Source organism: Symphalangus syndactylus, chromosome 12 (assembly GCF_028878055.3).
Source record: "Symphalangus syndactylus isolate Jambi chromosome 12, NHGRI_mSymSyn1-v2.1_pri, whole genome shotgun sequence".
Classification (NCBI taxonomy): domain Eukaryota; kingdom Metazoa; phylum Chordata; class Mammalia; order Primates; family Hylobatidae; genus Symphalangus; species Symphalangus syndactylus.
Genome location: NC_072441.2, coordinates 56,752,019 through 56,772,628, shown reverse-complemented (window position 1 = coordinate 56,772,628; position 20,610 = coordinate 56,752,019). Strand labels below are relative to the sequence as shown.

At 37.3% G+C, this 20,610-nt stretch overlaps 1 pseudogene; it reads right to left on the bottom strand.

The window, feature by feature from the left end:
• Positions 1-4,179: 4,179 nt before the first annotated feature.
• On the bottom strand, positions 4,180-18,791 carry LOC134734827 (uncharacterized; annotated as a pseudogene).
• Between the last annotated feature and the right edge of the window lie 1,819 nt (positions 18,792-20,610).

The window sequence follows — 20,610 nt, the reverse complement described above, 5'->3', positions numbered from 1 at the left end:
GGGGGGAGGGATAGCATTAGGAGATATACCTATTGTAAATGACGAGTTAATGGGTGCAGCACACCAACATGGCACATGTATACATATGTAACAAACCTGCACATTGTGCACATGTACCCTAGATAGAACTTAAAGTATAATAAATATATATATAAAAAGAAAAAAAGAAAAATTAGAGATAGCAAATTAAAGGTTTTTTTAAGTCTATTGAGAATTTTTATAAGTGTAATATTATCAATCTGTATAATAATTTTATAATTTTAACACAAATGTATCACTGGCTAAAATAAAGTATGCTTACACTAAAAAAATATGAAAAGGTAATTATTTATGGCATATCATAAAACTAAGTAAGTTTCAGGGCCTAGTATTAATCTACATTTAATCACCATGAAAATGTTCCAGTAAATTTTTTGATCAGATATTTGATGCTACCAAAGGTTTATTAATCAAGAATTAATTTTTAGGTATGATAACGCTATTGTAGCCTTGTTTTTTATACGAAGAGTTCTTATTTTCTGAAATACATACTGAAATGTTTATAGATAAACTGGTATGATATCTGAGATTTAAATATATGGGGTGGAGGGAGGTTCTAAGTGGATGTAGATGTGAATAGGGTCTGATTGACCAAGTATTGATTACTATTAGGATAGGTAATTATCTTCGAATAAATTTAGATCTCTATAATAAAAAGTTTTTAAAAAAATACTTAACTTTTTTAAAGTCAGCACATACTCTTCATTTATTTTCTATAGATTTACCTAACCAAGAGATGGTCCACTTGTTTAAACAATCAGTGAGAAGATAATTGAGGAGGAAAGAATGAAACTCCTCTTGTCACTTAGGAAAGGGTCAAAAAGCAATCAATTGAAATAAAAGCATCCACTTCTTCTAGCCCCTCTTGGCCCCATGACAGTCTTAGACATAAGCAAAATACCTGATCAAGCTTTTACAAAGGAAAAGGGACGATTTACACATAAGAATTTTTTTGTAAGTAGTAATAGTCTATGATTAGGTAATGGGCTGCAAAATCTCGAGTTTCTAATCACTAACCTGAATTTATGCTAAAAAAGATTTTTATTTTTAATTGGCTCCATTCACTACTTTCCTAAAATATGAATAATCTCCAATTCAATATTTCCTATATTAGAAAACTTAAAATAAAATGCGTGTGCCACCTCCAAAAAAATAAAAAGTCAGTGGAGTGATTTTAGGTGACTCTTCTAAAATGCTGTACTGTGAGGAAGAGAAAATTAGCTATTATTTAGATGGAGATATGGCATCAAGGAAAGGTCCTTTTTTTAACTGGAAGACACTTAACAATATCAAGTTAATAATAATTATTATTCAGAAGAATGAATACTAACATTAGAGAGGAAACTATAATTGAGAGATAAATGTTAAGGTTATAGGCAAGAGAATATGGAGTTGATTGATTAGGAGAAAGCTTTGGAGAAAGAAGACCTCTTCCTTTCTGATAGGAGGCAAGTTGGCAAAGGTGGATGAATGTAATGTTTAAGTGACAGGTAGAGTTCCTGGCTCTTATTCAGTTCTGTCTCTAGCTCTTTACTGTATTTATTTTGTACAGCAACCAGAACAGAATGTTATGCTTTGAATCATCACTGAGTGAGAATATCAGGGATTTCTCTCAATAATCAGAAAAAATATGCCCACCAGAAAAAAATAAAAGTATCCTCAATATGTAAATGTCCAGATGAGGGAGAGCCTGCATATTTTGAACAGCACAAATAGCCGCTGATTAGGTCGGTAAATTGTCAAAATCAGACTTGTGGCCAGCTGGCTTATAGAAGCACATAATGTTCTGGAGAACCCAGGAGTCAAATTGGTACCAGCTGAGGAGAGAGCTATTGGGCAGAATGCCAAACTAAATAAAAAAGATATAAGGAAAGGAAAAATTCTGAGTAGAAAATAAAAAATGGAACATACCAAAGAGTTATTTGATAGTTGTTTTTAAAGATACAACTGAAGAGGTTTTCATTTGAAGCCTCAAAGCTCAAAAAGTGTTCTCTCATTACACTCAAGGGAGGAATGGAAGCATTTCAACTGGCTACAGTAGGAACATACCAGGAAACCTCAGTCTGTTATGTACATGATTTCCATAAACTGACATTCTGCATTTAGCTCTTTCTTAACTGGATAGTACCAAGAAATGAAATCCAAGATCCATCACTGTAATTAACTTGATTATTGCAATGGCAATACTTTCCTCCCTCAAAGTTACAATGGGTATTAAATTGTTACTGAACATTGAAAACTTAGAATTGGTTCTTAAATGGAACAGCAATAGATTAAAGGTATGCTTTTTCATTTGAAAATATACCTCTCTTATAAGATTCTGCACATAGAAATTCATGCCTCTAACATTGTTTCCAGATGTACTTCTGGCAAACTTTTAATTTTTTATTTAGCTAAACCTGCTTTTTAAACCATGTGACTGATTATATATTACAGAATAGGACCATTTTTAAGGCTGAAAGTCAAAATAGGAGATTCTAGTGATTACATATTTAAGTGATTTCCCATTCCAGAATGATATAGAGTGCAAGAATAATAATGATCCCACCCATAGCTTAATTTCTATATATGCATGCCAAAAAATTTAAGAATTGAATTAATCTTTCCCTGATTTATGTATTCCAAGGGCAATGGGAAACCGTTAATGAAATGCTATGTCTTCCAAAAAGTGATTAACCAGGTACAGAGGAATTGGCAAGTGCTCAAAAAAATATTATTTAGTGTTTGGGCCAAAACTGTAAATTATTTTCAAATTATTTTCAGCAGACACTTCAACGCTCCAATGAACTAAGAAGAATTCTATTTTTTCAGCTGGAAGATGTTCCTCTTGGCATACTATCAAATCTACAAAAGCTGAAGCAAAAAAAATGCGAGAAAGTAAAACCATTTAAAATATTGTAAGTATGAGGCTCTAATATATAATGGCAGAGAACATTTTTACAAAGAATTAAAAATCTTTATTTTTGTTTCTGAGAACACTATTCAAATTAGTTAATTAGCTTAATATTTGAAGAGCATTTGATTTTAAGTGAGGCACTAGTACTTATACATCGTAAATGCCTTTTCTACCACTTCTATTTTCCCCTTTCCCTTCTATCTCTATTTTTATAACCTAAGTTAAAGATAGATTAAATAAACTGGCATTAATAAATCAGTGACCTCAGGCTGTAAAATAAATAAATAAATAAAAATTTATGCAATACATTTTGGCATTAAAAGGAAAGCATTTGTAAATCATTTCTTCATATTCTCATTGTTTAAAAAGTATAGATATTAAAGAAAAAATGCAAAGAAGAATCAGATAATGAAAATTAAATAAAACATCTTCCATTATCTCACTACCTAAACATAACCAACAAAAATATTGCTTTTTCTGGCCTGTAACTTGATGACCAGTCTTTAAAAAATTTATACCTTTAGAGTAATATTTTAAATGCAATGTGTATCACAGTATTTTTATATAAAATATATTAAATTTTGTGTACAGAGAGAGACATATATTTTAAAAGAGATATATATGTATATACCTATGTATGCGTATATATACACACACCTCTTTTGAATGACTATGTAACAGTCTGTTGAGTGAATATCGAGATTGATTATAATCTTTCATTATTATAAGTAATATTGATGATTGTTTTATAATAGTAGCACGTTATTTGTAATAGTTGCCACAGATTACTGAAACAAAGACTGCTGAACAGCTGTTTTGTGCTAATCACACTACTGGGGCACAGTAACACACAGGTAAATAAGACACAGTTCCTGCCTTAAGAAGCGTAAAGCAGTGGAGGAAACTCCAAAATAAACAGGTAGTTTATGTAAGATTTTGAAAGACTGATATGATAGTGAGCTAAGGCATTCATGATGTCAAGAAACTCAGACTACTGTACAACTAGGGCTGCCTTTATAGAGAATTTTGCACCAGGGAAGAGGTCTGCATCTTGGTGTTCACTTATTATAAGACAAATTTTACCGTAGTGTAAGACCCTGATTTTTCTATTATCTAAGAATAAGTTGGGTTAGTGTAAATAGGCAGAGGCTCACAGATTCTTTGAAGTATTCAGTCAAAACTTTTGAAGGAGTTTCTTCAAAAAGAGACCTATGCTGGAGAAGTAAGGTTGTACTGAGAGGTATTTAGTCTATGACACTGGGTGACACCGATGATCCTGTAGGACTATGAACTTTGGGGCATTTTCCTAATTTACCATTTATTAGTAAAATATAGGATTTAGGAGAGGAATAATGGCTATTAAGAACGTTGAACAAGACCTGGTGCAAAAATATTTAATAAATATATGCTGATTCAGTATGAAAAAAAATCAGTCTCTTTTCAAATAAGCCATTCAATGTCTTTTGAATGTCTTTTCAAATAAGACATTCAACCTCTGGGGTTTTGACTTCTATCTCTCTTTCAGTATTGTATAGAGGACATACATTATAATGGCTTAAATATAACAATACTACAAATACAGGAACTTATATGAGTGAAGGAACAGAAAGTAAGTAAAAGTCTGTTTAAATAGACTAGTATCTTCCTGACTGGCTCCAAGCTTAGTATATTGTGTAGGATTCTATTTATAAGTCTTCCCCCAAATTCCCAGAATAGCAGGGTAGCCAAATGACTGATGATTCCAGGTGGTCTGCCCATTCTCCTAAAAGGCTGCTGCCTTTGCACAGTGGCTGTCCTTTTCTTTCCTGAGTCCCCTTCATGTTGCTATTAAAAGGACCACAAATTCTCACAAGGATTTAGGATAACAAAGAGTTATCAGTTAAACAGAATGCTGGGTGACTAGAATACTTACCTGAGGGAAAATTCTGGGGATCAAAATTTTCAGCTAATTTTTGTATTTTTAGTAGAGTTGGGGTTTCACCATGTTGGCCAGGCTTGTCTCAAACTTCTGACCACAGATGATCCACCTGCCTCGGCCTCCCAGAGTGCTGGGATTACAGGCGTAAGCCACCATGCCAGGCCTAAATAACAATTTTTTAAAGACTTCCTTGTCTCCCATCTAGAAATAATTCCCTATTTCATGTTCTAACAGGTACCTCTATCAAAATATTTTTGTCATTTTGTTATAATTATTTGTCTGATACCCTAGTTGAGCATAGGTTCTGCAAGAACAAATACCTATAGAAAGTCACTGAATGAAAATAGTCCAACAGTCTGCAAGCCTAAAATGTGATGTTTTGAATATGCATTGTTATGTTAATAACTCTAGACTTCAATTTGCTCATATCCTGGGCAAGAAGAACAAAGCTGGAGGCATCATGCTCCCTGACTTTAAACTATACTACAAGGCTACAGTAACCAAAACAGCATGGTACTGGTACCAAAACAGATATATATACCAATGGAACAGAACAGAGGCCTCAGAAATAACACCACACATCTACAACCATCTGATCTTTGACAAAGCTGACAAAAACAAGAAATGGGGAAAGGATTCCCTATTTAATAAATGGTGTTGGGAAAACTGGCTAGCCATATGCAGAAAACTGAAACTGGACCCCTTCCTTACACCTTATACAAAAATCAACTCAAGATGGATCAAAGACCTAAACTTAAGACCTAGGACCATAAAAATCCTAGAGGAAAACCTGGGCAATAGCATTCAAGACATAGGCATGGGCAAAGACTTCATGTCTAAAACACCAAAAGCAATGACAACAAGAGCCCAAATTCACTAATGGAATCTAATTAAACCAAAGAACTTCTGCACAGCAAAAGAAACTATCATCAGAGTGAACAGGCAACATAAAGAATGGGAGACAATTTTTGCAATCTACTCATCTGACAAAGGGCTAATACCCAGAATTGACAAAGAACTCAAACAAATTTACAAGAAAAAAAAAACCCATCAACAAGTGGGCAAAGGATATGAACAGACACTTCTCAAAAGAAGACATTTATGCAGCCAACAGACAAATGAAAAAATGCTCATCATCACTGGCCATCAGCGAAATGCAAATCAAAACCACAATGAGATACCATCTCACACCAGTTAGAATGGCGATCATTAAAAAGTCAGGAAACAACAGATGCTGGAGAGGATGTGGAGAAATAGGGATGTTTTTTCACTGTTAATGGGAGTGAAAATTAGTTCAACCATTGTGGAAGTCAGTGTGGTGATTCCTCAAGGATCTAGAACTAGAAATACCATTTGACCCAGCCATCCCTTTACTGGGTATATACTCAAAGGATTATAAATCATTCTACTATAAAGACACATGCACACGTATGTTTATTGCAGCACTATTCACAATAGCAAAGACTTGGAATCAACTCAAATGTCCATCAATAATGGACTGGATAAAGAAAATGTGGCACATATGCACCATGGAATACTATGCAGCCATAATAAAGGATGCGTTCATGTCCTTTGGAGGGACATGGATGAATCTGAAAACCATCATTCTCAGCCAACCACCACAAGAACAGAAAACCAACCACCGCATGTTCTCACTTATAAGTGGGAGTTGCACAATGAGAACATGTGGACATAGGGAGGGGAACATCACACACTGGGGCCTGTTTGGGGGTGGGGGTTAGGGGAGGGATAACATTAGGAGAAATACCTAATGTAGGTGATGGGTTGATGGGTGCAGCAAACCACTATGGCACGTGTATACCTACGCAGCAAAACTGCATGTTCTGCACATGTACACCAGAACTTGAAGTATAATAAAAATAAAATAAAATAAAAAATGTATATTTCAACTCTACTATTTTATGTATACATAATGTGTCTCTCATAGGCTAAAACAAGTCACCCATTACTTTGAATTAGCAGAAGTCATGCTACCGGTTAATATCTGATAAACCTTTACTTTATATTTGAAATAGGAAAAGATGTTATTTTTCTTTTCTTTGATGTTGACTCTACTTGTAAAGCACTGCTTTTATTGCATTCTGCTTAAACTTTACTTTTTAGTTTTGTTATTTTGCTAGGTAAATTTCTTAATTTATATTAAAATATTACCATATATTTTCATTTACCATCATTAATTATCCCGCACCTACTACTCTCCATTGAATGGAATTAAATTACATTATTTAAGACTTGGAAAATATTATTGTTCTCATGGTTCTACTTCCTTACCTTGGTTCCAAAGAAATCTTTTCCAGTTTTCCAAAGACCTTTGTATATATGGAAGCTAGAAGAGCTTGTCTTTAAGGATTTTTGTTTGGCCTGACATTTTACGCAAAATTTTTCTGAAAACTCATTTTCCTGATGTTGCCTTAAGTTCTGCAAGTCTAAACCTTAAAGAAAGCAAATGCAGCTAAAAGCAATTATATTTGTAGAAGAACATTGAGCTATTTAAGATGTTGACCTATTGGACATATGTAAAATGCCATAGCAGTTGGTGATACTTAAGTAAGGCATTAATAGTAAATTAGAGCAGTTAGACTTATATATAATTTGGGGGAAATTAGTAACTGATAATTACTAAATAAGATCCATGAAAAACAAGCTTGATTATATTTTTCTCCAGGAACAAAACAGGATACGTTTTAAAATACCATGGAAACTTCAGCAGGGGTGCCATGAAACTGATGAATTTGGCCTGGCGCAGTGGCTCATGCCTGTAATCCCAGCACTTTGAGAGGTCAGGAGATTGAGACCAGCTTAGCCAACATGGGGAAACCCGTCTCTACTAAAAATACAAAAAAAAAAAAAAAAAAAATAGCCGGGTGTGGTGGTGCACACTTGTAGTACCAGCTACTCTGGAGGCTGAGGCAGGAGAATCCAGGAGGCAGATGTTGCAATGAGCCAAGATCATGCCCCATTGCACTCCAGCCTGGGCGACAGAGTGAGACTCGGTCTCAAAAAAAAAAAAAAAAAAAAGAAAGAAACGGAGGAATTTTTATTATCCTCACATAAAAGGAATTAGTTCTAAGCAATTTTGCCAAGATATGTTGACAACATGGCTAGTGGATAAAATTAATTAAAAATAAAAGTTAAAACAAGTAATAAATAGATAATAAATAATCTATTATGAATAATTCACGTATTCTCTCCCTTTAAAGTGAAAAAAGAGAGACTGCTTTGAAAATGTTAAATACTAAAATTATTTTTTCTAGGCTTCTATCTGGCATTTTGCTATGTATCCACTCCCTAAATTTTTTTCAGTTTTTAAAAATTAAATTATTATTTTCTAGTGGAAAGACATTAAATAGCACAACATTTTCACATGTGCTAGAATGTTTTTATTTTAGTGTAAGCCTTAACAACTTATTCCTTAATATGTACTTTGAACTTAATGCCTCTGGAAATACTCTTCTTTAAGAATAATTAAACATAGTTTTATAAATTTCTGGATTAAAATTAAGCCAGTAATTTCATATGCTAGAGATACGTAGTAACAATCTCTTCTGAAAGGTGGAGCAAATACAGAAATCAAATAAGAAAATTCAGTGCATTTTTGAACAAGCTGAAACCTTTTAACATTTATTTGCTGCATGAAGATAGCCAAGTTAATCCCTCTGAACTTCTATTTTCCCATCTTGATATAGGAAATACAATTGTAATTACTCTCTAGGGTTCTTGTGAAAATTAAATGAATTAATTCTAACATTTTTCCTAGTCAAGATGTATTTGAATATAGAGAGAAGCTTATGAGTTTTGGAGATAAAAGGAGAGGGGCCTCAGAATCAGGGGCTATTCTCCTAGTTTTTGTTAGTTCTTGTTCTATCCTCTGCATTCTCATTGGCTTAGTGGTTACTGACTGTCTTTCTAGCATCTGATGTTGAAATCTGAGTTGGTGAAATTATGTTCTGTGAAGAAGAAACTCTTACCAGTAAACTTGGCCTTACCTTGAGTTTTGCTAGTGTGGCAGGTACTCTGAATTCAGTTTTATTTCTATTGGCTTAGCTGTTTCTATTATAAGGTAACCTTACCTGTCAATATAGAGGTTCCATGGTGGGCTAATTGTCTCTCAACTCTCAGACAGCTCTGCATTTTACAGTGGGACTCATGAGGAATTCTGGATTGCTGCTATGTCATGCACAATTAGTGGAGAACTAAGGTTTGGAATATTGTCTTTCTCATGCCCTACAAAAAACCTGATGAAGAACAGTCAGTGAAATATTTTATATGTATATAACATATAAATATACAGTAACAGTATATTTACTGTATATGAACAGTAAGTTAAATATTATATATAAAATATGTATTTATATAAAAATATATATTGTGTATGAATATTACATCATGTATAAATTATATCATATATTATGTATATATTTAGGATGTAATTTATATAGATGTGTGTGTGCATGGCAGCTAATTATATATATATATATATGCTTGGCAGCTAGTAATTAATTTAACCATCAAGATGACGTGAAGAAAGCTCTCTAACTGATATTTTTCATTAGAAACCAAATTTAAGAAATAGTTGAAATTGACTGAGTCTGTAGCCAAAATAGATTGACATAAAAATAACAATACACAGCCTACTGAATCTACATTTAGTTTCATTATTAGTCCACATCCTTTTTTTCAGGTTTATTACTTTAGGATTAGTCATCGTATTCTCCAAATGCTCTAAATTATTTTAAATGCTAATAATTGTGAGAGATGTAACCATAAAATCTTCTCTACCTCACTTTTTTCCATAACGGTAAAATAAACTAAAAGCCTTGGGCAGAATTAAACATTTGTTAAATGAACATTTTGTTCAATGAATATTAGGATTTCCCTGAGTCTTGCTCAACACTTACATAGTATTGCAGGCTGAAAGATTTGTTTCCCCCAAAATTCATATGTTGAAACCCTAACCCTCAATGTGACTATAGAAATTGGAGACTGGACCTTTACAGAAGTAATTAAGATTAAGTGAGGTTATGACAGTGGGTCACTGACCCAATAGTTTTAGTGTCGTAAAAGGAGATACCAGAGAGCTTGCCCTCTCTCTCTCTCTCTCTCTCTCTCTCTCTCTCTCTCTATTTGTGAGCACAGAGGAAAGGCTTTGTGAGGACAACCAGAAGATGGCTGTTTGTAAGCCAGGAAAATTATAGGCAAGTGTAAGGTTGTCTATCATACACAAAGATTCACACTTGAAAAATGTTATTGCAGGTGGTTGATCACAGATATACCTAAACTCTTTCTGTACTTTGTCTACTAGTTTAAAGTTTTTTCTTTCTATTCCTCATCCTTAAATTGTCCCAGGCTAAAACATACCTTAGGATTGTATGGATATTTCTGCTGGGCCCGGTGGCTCATGCCACAATCCCAGCCAGGCTGAGGCTGGAGGATCACTTGAGCCTAGGAGTTCAAGACTAGCCTGGGCAACATAGTGAGACCTGGTCTCTACAAAAGGTTAAAACAAATTAGCTGGGTGTGGTGGCTTGCTCCTGTAGTTCTAGCTACTCAGGAGGCTAAGATGGGAGAATTGCTTGAGCCTGGCAGGTCAAGGGTGCAGTGAGTCATGACAACGTCACTGCTCTGCCTGGGCAACAGAGTGAGATCCGGTCAAAAAAACAAAAACAAAAACAAAACAAAACAGAAAAGACAAAAAAACTTCTGTGGGTATTTTAATTGTCCTTACCATTATTAAGGAAAACAATCTGATCAGATAGTGGCAGGAAGTTGTGAAAGATTTAACACATTAGATTATACAGTGTTATTTGCACTTTATTTGACCTGCTTGAAAGAAGTAATGTTTACTCCAATAGCATATATTTTTATTGCAGAATTTCAGCAGTGTGGCCAGTAAGTAGTTCCTGCCTACCCCGCATGTGTGTAAGTCCTAACCCAATAACATATTACAAAATGAACAAATTCATGACCCCAATCACAATTCTTGGCATTATTTTTTAAAAAAGAAAGTGGTCTGGGAGAGATACGAGACATAAAATTTGCCCTAGTTTTTGAAGGTGTGGTAAAATAAGGCTAATCAGAGAAAAAAATAAAATAAATCAAAGGCACTCAAGAATGAATGAGCAAGAAAAGTCTGCAGGTAGTGTTCAAGAATAATTTTAATAAGAAGTATTAATTTCAGCAATACCTGTTGTCATACCTGGTTTTTCCCTAGAATGGTCATACCTGGTTTTCTCCCAGAATTATCATAACTTTTTACTTAAAAAGGAGGTACACGTTTGTTTCCAAATACAGCATTTGATTCACTGGAATAAAACTAAGAACTTGGATTTTAAATACGGAAAACAAATTGCTGATCATGTTCTTAATTGAGTGTGTGATTGTCACGTACCTGAAAACCTATCAACTCAACAGAGAAGAAAAACAATGTCTGATGCTCTCATCTTCCTTTGAAACCCATTGCTTTGAAACCTATGTTTTTTACTCAGATCAGTGCACTCTAATTAGTTTCTGGAAATCCTTGAGTTTGTATTTTATTAAAAAGGATACTACAACTATATGTATAAAAGTTAAAACCAATATTTTAACAGTGTCATTTCCAATATCTTCGTCTCTCTATTTTTAATTGCCTATTCTTATTTTTTGAGATAGTAATATACATCTCAAATGTGAAACTTAAAAAACTGTTTTTCCAAATATCCCTTATAATACTCCTTTTTCCATCAGGGTTTAAATGTCCTCTATCCTGGCCTTTCAATTTCATGATTTTAGTTTTGTCGAGAGTCTCTTAATCCTTAGTTGATTATTCACATTTTTACCTAACAAATGAATGACGTTGCTCAGAATAGGACATTTTTATGTTTCCTGTGTAGTTGTACCTTTCACTCACTTCTTGCTTATTGGCTTTCTTCCCACTTCTTGTATGCATTGATCCCATTCTTGCTGCAGAGATATTGCTCTCGCAGTTCCCTTTGACTAGAAAGTAATTCCTCTGCGTGGCTCTCCTCTTTCCTTTAGGTTTCTGTTCAATATTGCCTCTTCAAGAGGCTTTTCCTGACCTCACTATTTGTCACTACCACACTATTTCATCTGTAGGCCCTCTCTCCTGCTTTATTTTTCTTTCTCTCACTTGGCTATATGTAATTAGAGTATATCGTTGGCTATATTTGTTCAAGGCAGTTTCCCTACTATGATATAAAAGTTAAGGCCCTTGAGGGTAGAAACATTGCATTATCCACTACCATATTTCAAGTATCTAGAAATCTCATATGGTAGACACTTAACAAATATTTGTTTATTGAATAAGTTACAAATACATGTCCCTCTCCAAACACACACACACGCACACACTGAATGAGAACACTGAGCTCTGAGCTTTTTGTAAGTATGAGTATTATTAATAGGCAAGACTTTCTTTCCGGCCTTGTTTAGGGAAAGGGCATACTAGCTCGAGGTCACACTTATTTGAAAGTAAGGATTAAGGAGGGCATTGTTAGAATTCTTCTATCTCTTTCCTTCTTTCAGGACCCTTTGTGGTAGTTTAGAATTACTTCAAAATCTGAATTTCCTCTTATCTGTCCCTTTCCCTAGAGACAGGAAAATCTTTGAAAGAAAGGGATTGTCTTATTTGTTTTGTAAACAACTGTATTATTCAGGGTTAACAGGGACAGAACTAAGGGAATACACACACACACACACACACACACACATATATAAAGGGGAGTTTATTAAGTTTTAACTCACATGATCACAAGGTCCCACAACAGGCCATATGCAGGCTGAGGAGGAAGGAGAGCTAATTTGAGTTCCAAAGCTGAAGAACTTGGAATCTGATGTTCAAGGGCAGGCGGGATCCAGGGTTGAAGAAAGATGTAGGCTGGAAGGCTAGGCCAGTCTCTCTTTTCATATTTTTCTGCCTGCTTACATTCTAGCTGGGCTGGCAGCTGATTAGATTGTGTCCACCCACATTAAGGGTGCATCTGCCTTTTCCAGTCCACTGACTCAAATGTTAATTTCCTTTGGCAACACCCTCACAGACACACCCAGGATCAATACTTTATATCGTTCAATACAATCAAGTTGACACTCAGTATTAACCATCATGAATCCAAACTTGTCAACTTCAACCCATACACATCTCCTGAGATCATACATAATCTTTAAATAAAGACAATAGTAAGGTCATAATTACATCTAACATAGTACAACTATCCTTCCTACAACTGGGAACATGTCAATCCCCAACCCAAATACTATTACATAAAGTTAACAATACTTAAATGCTGATATGAACTCAGTAAATCTTACATCATATGAAAAAGGGGAAAGGATATAAAATGAAGATATTTTCTTAGTACAAGTGTACACATGCGCAAGCATGTTTTCAACAAAAGAAGGAGGAAATATTCATGACAATTACAGCCCTCGTTTCTGCAGTTGGTCATGTGGTCATAGCCGGTACTGATGACTACTTCCTACTACCCATTCTGTGTTCCCTTTTCCTTTGGCAAGCACCTCAGTAGGTCATGGATTTTTTTCCTGGTGGGGTAACCCAAACCTTCATTACTGAAGGGTCTGGGCCATTTGTAGTTCTGCCTGGATTGGGGGGTTGTAATTTCCCATTGACTTTAATCACAGGGCATGGTAATACTAAGGGACACCCTAATGGGTCTCCTGTACTCCACACATACTCTTTCTTACCTCCATTCTGGAGTAGTAGACTGATTTCATCTTGATAGTCCGGGTCAATCACCTCAACCAACACTGTAACTCCCTTTTTAGCCTGTTGACTTAAAGGTAGGAGGAGCCTAAAGTGTCCAGGTGACAATCCTACCTTCTAGTTTAATGGAATCATTGTTGTGTCTGTTGGTGGCAGCATTCCTCCCTCTGGAACTAAGACCTTTAGGCCAGCAGAATGTAATGTCGCGGGAAGAGGAAGCAAAAATTTTGCTAGTTGATCACTAGGTGTAATGGTGAGTGTTCCACTTTCACTTTCACCCCTTGATTCTTGGACCCATGAACCCTGGCTATAGGAGAAACAGTACCATATAATGGAAGCTGATTCAGAACATACATGGCCTTCTGGAGAACTTTGCCCCAGCCCTGCAAAGTATTGCCACCTAGTTGGTGTTGTAATTGTGACTTGAAAAGGCCATTCCACCATTCTATCAATCCAGCTGCTTCAGGATGATGGGGTACATGGTAAGACCAATGAATTCCATGAGCATGAGCCCATTGCTGCACTTCTTTAGCCACAAAGTGAGTGCCTTGGTCAGAGGCAATGCTGTGTGGAATACCATGACAGTGAATAAGGCATTCTGTGAGTCCTGGGATAGTAGTCTTGGCAGAAGCATTGCATGCAAGATAGGCAAACCCGTATAACTTGTAAGTGTCTATTCCAGTGAGGACAAACCTCTGCTTTTTCCATGATGGAAGAGGTCCAATATAATCAACCTGCCACCAGGTAGTTGGCTGATCTCCCCAAGGAATGGTGCCATATCAAGCTCTCAGTGTTGGTCTCTGCTGCTGACAAATTAGGCACTCAGCAGTGGCCGTAGCTAGGTCAGCCTTGGTGAGTGGAAGTCCATGTTGCTGAGCCCATGCATAACCTCCATCCCTGCCACCATTGCCACCCTGTTCATGGGCCTATTGGGCAATGACAGGGGTAGCTGGGAAAGAGCTGAGTGATGTCCACAGAACAGGTCATTACATCCACTTGATTATTAAAATCCTCTTCTGCTGAGGTCACCCATTCGTGAGCACTCACATGGGATACAAATATCTTCACAGTTTTTGACCACTCATAGAGGTCCATCCACATGCCTCTTCCCCAAATTTCTTTGTCACCAATTTTCCAATCATGCTTCTTCCAAGTCCCAGAACATCCAGCCAAACCATTGGCTATAGCCCATTAATCAGTATATAATCACACACCTGGCCATTTCTCCTTCCAGGCAAAATGCTCAACCAGGTGCACTGCTTGAAGTTCCACCCACTGGGAAGATTTCCCTTCATCACTGTCATTCAGGCCTGTCTTAGAAAGGGGCTGTATTGCTGCAGCTGTCCACTACCAGGTGGTGTCTGAATATCATGCAGAATTATCTGTGAACCAGGCCCTAGTTTTCTCTTTCCCTGTCAATTGATCACAGGGAACCCCCCATGAGGCCATTGGTGCAGGCTGGGGTTGGGGAGAGAAGGGAGGTTGGCAGGAAAGGAGATCATGGACATTTGAACCACTTCGTCATGTAACTTACTTGTTCTTTCAGGACCTACTCTAACCTGATCACGTATATACCACTTCCATTTGATGATGGAATGCTGCTGTGCGTGACCCACTTTATGGCTAGATGGGTGAGAAAGCTCCAAGTTCATGATAGGCAATTCAGGTCGCATGGTGACTGGATGACCCATAGCCTGGTCAAACATTCAGTTTCCACCAAAGCTGAGTAACAGGTCAAGAGCTGTCTCTCAAAAGGAGAGTAGTTATAGGCAGAAGATGGCAGGGCCCTGTTCCAAAATACTAGAGGTAAAAATCCCGTGGGGGCCTGCAAAAGGCTCCAAACAGCATCCCTATCTATCACTGACACCTCAAACACCATTGGATCTGCTGGGTCATATGGCCCAAGTGGCAGAGCAGCTTGAACAGCAGCCTGGACCTGTTGCAGAGCCTTCTTCTATTCTGGACCCCACTCAAAACTGGCAGCCTTTTAGGTCACTGATAAATGGGCTGGAGTAACACACCCAAATGGGGAATGTGTTATCTCCAGAATCCAAATAGGCCCCCTAGTAGTTGTGCCTCTTTCTTGGTTGTAGGAGGGGCCAAATGCAGCAACTTATTCTTCACCTTAGAAGGAATATCTCAACAGTTCCCACACCACTGGACCCCTAGAAATTTTACTGAGGTAGAAGGTCCCTGAATTTTAGTCAGATTTATTTCCCATCCTCTGGCATGCAAATGTCTCACCAATAAGTCCAGTGTGTTTACTACTTCTTGCTCACTAGATCCAATCAGCATAATGTCATCAATGTAATGGACCAGTGTGATATCTTGCGGAAGTGAAAAGTGATCGAGGTCTCTCCGAATAAGATTATGACACAAAGCCGGAGAGTTGATATACCCCTGAGGTAGGACAGTAAAAGTATATTGCGGGCCTTGTGAGCTGAAGGCAAATTGCTTCTGGTGGGCCTTATGGACAGGAATGGAGAAAAAAATCATTTGCCAAGTATATGGCTGCACACCAGGTACCAGGAGATGTGTTAATTTGCTCAAGCAATGAGACCACATCTGGTATAGCAGCTGCAATTGGAGTAACCACTTGGTTAAGCTTATGATAATCCATTGTCATTCTCCAAGATCTATCTGTCTTCTGCAGAGGCCAAATGGGAGAGTTGAACAGGGAAGTGGCTGGAATCACCACCCCTGTGTCTTTCAAGTCCTTGGTGGTGACACTAATCTCTGCAATCCCTCCAGGGATATGATATTGTTTTTGGTTTACTATTTTGCCAGGTAGAGGCAGCCCTACGGGCTTCCATTTGGCCTTTCCAACCATAATAGCCCTCACCATTCCAGTTGGGGAGCCAATGTGGGTGTTCTGCCAGCTGCTAATTTTATCTACGGCAATTATGCATTCTGGCACTGAAGAAATGATCACAGGATGAGTCCAGGGACCCACTGTAAGTCAGACCTGAGCTAAAACTCCATTAATTACCTCACCTCCATAAGCCCCTACTTTAACCACAATGATGTTTTGGGTCCTCTGGAATCAATGTCATCTCAGAGCCAGTGTCCAGTATTCCCAAAATGTCTGATCATTTCCCTTTCTCCAATGCATAGTTAACCCTGGTAAAAGGCTGAGAACTTCTTGGGGAAGGTTGGGAGAAAGATTCACTACATAAATTGTCTGTAATATAGTGGGGTCCTTCCTCCAGGAGACCCGGGCTCCACTTCATTCAAGGGGTTCTGGGTCTGTAAACTGGCTCAAGTCTGGAAATTGATTGAGGGGCTGTGATTCTCTGGTTTTATAATTCAAATTAGTCTTTTGTCCATACAACCTAGAAGTTTTCTGCTTATATAAATTAATTAGGAATGCAGTAGGCTTCCTATAAATTTCACTTCTAGGAACACCGTGATTAGCCAGTGCCAGAGCTCTACAAGAGTGAGACTATTCTGATTGCTGCTTTGCCTCTGCTGTCCATTACTGTAGCTATACCACCTTGCCTTTGATGGTTGATTGCTGCCACTTGGCACTTGCCAAGGAAGGATCCAATTATTCCCATTGTATTTAAATTTTGTAGTTGAGTGGCTATTGTTGTATCTGACATACAGAAAAGAGCAATTACAGGGCTCTTCAGAGATGCAGGTGCTGCTGTCACAAATCTATTTTGCAAGGCATTGGTCAAGGATACACCTTCTGGACCCTCCCAGCTGGGATGAGTAGGTCTAAAGTGACTAATCCACTCCATCCTCCCAATCTCTGTAAGCCTCTGAATCTCTTCCTCTACATTAAACCAAGGGAGATCAGGCATTTCCAGCTTACTCACAGTGGACCATCTTTTAATCCATATTTCAGCTAACCAAGCAAATAAACTATTAGAACCTTTTCTTAACTCCCAGAGCTTCAACATTAAATGTAGAGTCCCTATTTAGTGGGACCAAATCAATAAATTCAGGCTGGTCCAACTCTGTTCCTTCCACCAGTATCCCACACCCTTAATATCCATTCCCATGCTTGTTCTCCAGATTTCTGTTTATGTGAATTGGAAAATTCAAGCAGTTCCTTTTGAGTGTAGAACACCTCCTCATGGATCACACTGTCAACCTCACCACTAGGGGCTCACTGGGACTTTAGCCTAGTTACAGGTCTAGAAGCAAATAGGGGTGTTGGGGGTGGCTCCTGAGGAGAATTAACATTATCTTGCCTGGCAACTGCCTCAGAGGAGGCCATCACTGTTATCTCAGGTAGTTCAGGGTTTAACTCCTCTTGCAAAGGTGGAAAGGCTGATGTCAGCGTGGGTCGGGGAGGGGATGTTGCCACTACTGGGGATGGGGAAGATGTTTCTTCTGGCAAAAAAGTTTTATCAGAGTTTACAAATTCAGTGTCCCCAGCTTCATCAGGGTCCTCCCATACATCCCCCATTCCAAGTTGCAGGGTCCCATTATTTTCCAATCAATGCCCTCACTTTAACAGTAGATACCTGGGAAGGCTGTGCATGCACCTTTTGTTGCAGGTCAGCCACTCACATGGTAAGAGCTTGTGTCTGTTTTTCCACAATTTCAGCTCTTTCTCTACAGGAGATAAGATCTCACTCAGAGCAATCGGGGCAGACTTGAGGCTCAGTGTCTGCTCCTGCAGCCGGGAGATAAAATCCCTGAGTTCATCATTTTCTTTCATCACTTTGTCCACTGAACTTAGGAGCAAACAACCAGCTGCATTATGTTCCTTGTTTCTCCACATATGGTCAAAGGAATTGTGTAGACTCACTGATCTTCTTGCTTCTCATGAGCAATGACTCAGGAGTGTCACATGCATTTATTTTCCATAATGCTTTAAACAGTTCACACCAAGGACTATCAGTGTTCTCCATACTATTAGAAGTAGAGTCCTTAGCATTTTTCAGTCTAATTATATTAAACAGCCAACTCCAGAAACCCCAAAATAAACTAAAGAACTTCATCCTTAATATTCTGTTCCTCTGAAACCACTCCCAGTACCAAAATATCTGTATTAGGGTTCTCTAGAGGAAAAGAACTAATAGAATGTATATATATATAATTTTTTTATATATTAAGTTGATTAAGTATTAACGCACACAATCACAAGGTTCCACAATAGGTCTTCTGCAGACCGAGGAGCAAGGAGAACCAGTTTGAGTTCCAAAAGCCGAAGAATTTAGAGTCAAACATTCCAAGGCAGGAAGCATCCAGCAAAGGAGAAAGATGTAGGCTGGAGGTTAGGCCAGTCTCTCTTTTCGCATTTTTCTGTCTGCTTATATTCTAGCTGTGCTGGAAGCTGATTATTGTACCCATCCATATTAAGGGTGGGTCTGCCTTTCCCAGCCCCACTGACTCAAATGTTAATGTTTGCCAAAACCCTGACAGACACACCCAGCATCAATACTTTGTATCTTTCAATCCAATCAAGTCGACACTCATTATTAACCATCACAACAACCCTTTAGTTAATTATCCTAAATAAGGAATCAATACTCCTTTCTTTTATCCGCACCAGCCAGCTCTGTGAATTCCCCTCCTGATCTTCTCCTAGCTATGCTTTGAGAAAAAAATAGTGTAATAAAAAGAATGATTTTCATTAACTGTTGTTTCAATATAGATGTATTAGCACTTTAAAGGGCTTTAGGGAGGGAGGGAAAAATATTTATGTCAATTATACCATCTTGTTCTTGAAGTAATAATTCAATGAGGAGACTCTTGAGAACTTATTTTTATATCTTTTTTCCTATGAATAATCCATACTATTTCAGAGTACTAAATTAATAGCATTATTGAGGATTCTTTACTTTATGTATTATTTTTTCAATTCTTCCCATATAAGGTTACCAAAACATGGAATGCAGGAAAAGTGCAAGTTAACCTTAAAAATGAAATTGTGTCTTGTATAAAAAAGGCAACATTCAGCCAAAGGAGAATGAAAGCAAGCAGTACTCAGAGCTCTTAAACATCTCCAGAATTCTGCCTCTCCCCAGCAAGCCAAACCCCAACAAGCACATTTCTGAGGTACAAAAACCTTCCAAAGTTCTTTATATACCCCATCCATAAAGCCTAGGAAACTTCTCTGCAGTCATAAATGTGATAAAATTATGAACCATTCTATCAAGCAGAAGTAAACAGTATATTTTATCTCATCTACTCCATGTTGAAATATGCTATTTTCCTTTCTTTAATGATGCAATTAATCCTACAAATTTAATAGTTCAACATTAAGTGGACTAAATCGTTCAAATCCCCTTTGTTTACTTCTATTTCTGGTAAATCTTTCTTCTCTCCATTGGAATGCTGCAGTCATTGAGGAAGTCAGGATAAGTGCAAGTGTGGAAAGACAAAGTACCAACAAACAAAAATTCCAATGATTATCGTAGATAAAGGAATGCCCACATGCCAAAGCCTTCCTTCCAATAAAAGGACAGAAGAGTGTAGCCACTTTTCAAGTCCACCATACAATAGGACCCACTCCCCTGGGGGTGGCTTTCAAATGACCCAACCCTTGTGGGTGGATGATGAGTAATGTGGCATTTGCCTTATTTTTTGGCTTCTGCTCAAATGTAGGTGGTGTTCAGTTGATATGTTCTGTGATAGGCTCCTTTTAAAGTCTCTTTCTGCCTTATATTTTTATTTCCCTCCTAGGAGAAAATAAAGCTGGAAAGACATCAACATTTAAGATGTCAGGAGGTAACAGCTGGAAAGTCAGTCACATAATTCTTATTGGCAATAAGCAGCAAAATGTCACAATAAGCAGCAAAATGTCTGTTTTTAGTCTGCCTCTATACTATCTTCATAATTCAAAAAGAAGATAAGAAATGGTATAGAGGACTACATGTTATTAAAAAATTTGACATATTTTTATTACATCACCAGAACTTAAGAACTTTCAACCCAAAACTAATGTCAGACATAAGATGGACTAGATGGATTAGAACTAAATAGTGGGCAGTGTAATATGGTTCACCAAATTAGGAAGATAGAAGGTAAATGGGATGAGTGCCTCCAAGAGCAAGATATTTT